We start from the raw sequence: 1,410 nt of genomic DNA on the forward strand, positions 1-1,410 counted from the left end.
ATCTTTACAGGGATCCTGGCGGAGCTACCGCGCATGCGCGGCGGCTGATCCGCTTCCTGTGCGGACGTGTACACTACCCGGCGCCATATTTAGGAGGTCAAACGTTTGTAAACAGGGAAAACTGAACCAGCATAAAACGAATATTTTTAATATCTAAATAGTCTTTATCCCTCGTTGATACTTTTAAATACAATGAACTGTAGTGATTGATCTATATTTTTATTTTGTACATTTATAACAGGCCTCTCAACAATGAGACCACATTAAAAAGATTGTATGATAAAAAAATAAAATATTACTTTATTTTTTTAAGGTGTTGTCACGTGGTTTTAAGTTTCAATATATAATTGAATAAAAAGTACTGCATTTAAAATCTGGCTTCTGAAGTTGAGGTTAGGGCCCCGCTGTGGGTCATGAAGCACCAAGTGAGGGTCCTCAAAATGCTTTCAGAAATTAAATGTTGAAATGATTGCTAAAGGTTTTGTTTTACATCACTGTTACAATGGTTCATTTTGTTTAACAGATGTTTTTATTATAGAACAAAGGTTCTTTACAGAAAAGTGTGTGAGGTCAGGAAGGTTGTTGTGAGACTCAATGTGAAAATAATTTATTTAAATACAGTTTTAATCCTTTCCTCTGTATTAAAACGATTCCATTAAACCGCCACTGGATGGCATGGGTCTGTTAACAGCCAAGAGAAGCCGAGTATAAAAGCTGAATGTAGGCAGGGTCTTAGTGTGGGACCACAGATAGAGAATGTTAGAACTTTGGGTTTGTAAAATCTTTATGACACACCTGAGCTCTGGTTTCAGGTCCTGGTCCAGATCAGCTCTCAGGCTGACGATTTATGTCAATATGAAACAAAATTATGAGATTCAGTTGAACAATGTTTATTTTATAATGTTCACAGTCTGAAACTGAAAACTCTTCATTTTTAGTTTGTAAAACACGAGTACATTCACTTCTGTAAACAACAACATCAGAGCAGAAATGATGTGCAGTTTTCAGATTGTTTAAGAATTAATTCATACAGAATGTCGGTTTCAAACAAAAGACAGATGACAGGTATTGAACAGGTGATCGACCCGTATCGAATGGATCAGACAGGCGTCAGTCAAATATTAGACAGGTGTTATTTTGCTGTCAGGTGATAATAAAGTGTCAGGTGTAATCAAGCAGTAAACAGGTGATAGAGGCGTTGGTCAAGAATTAGATGTTGGGTGACAGGTGTCGTTCAGAAGTAAAAACAGATGTGAAACCTGAAGGATTCACGTGACGGGCGTTAGACAGGTATGATAGTCGGGCGTTAGACAGGTGACAGTCGGGCGTTAGACAGGTATGACAGTCGGGCGTTAGACAGGTATGACAGTCGGGCGTTAGACAGGTGACAGTCGGGCGTTAGACAGGTGA

The sequence above is a fragment of the Nematolebias whitei genome, chromosome 7, assembly GCF_014905685.2.
Source record: "Nematolebias whitei isolate Nwh7 chromosome 7, NemWhi1, whole genome shotgun sequence".
NCBI lineage: Eukaryota > Metazoa > Chordata > Actinopteri > Cyprinodontiformes > Rivulidae > Nematolebias > Nematolebias whitei.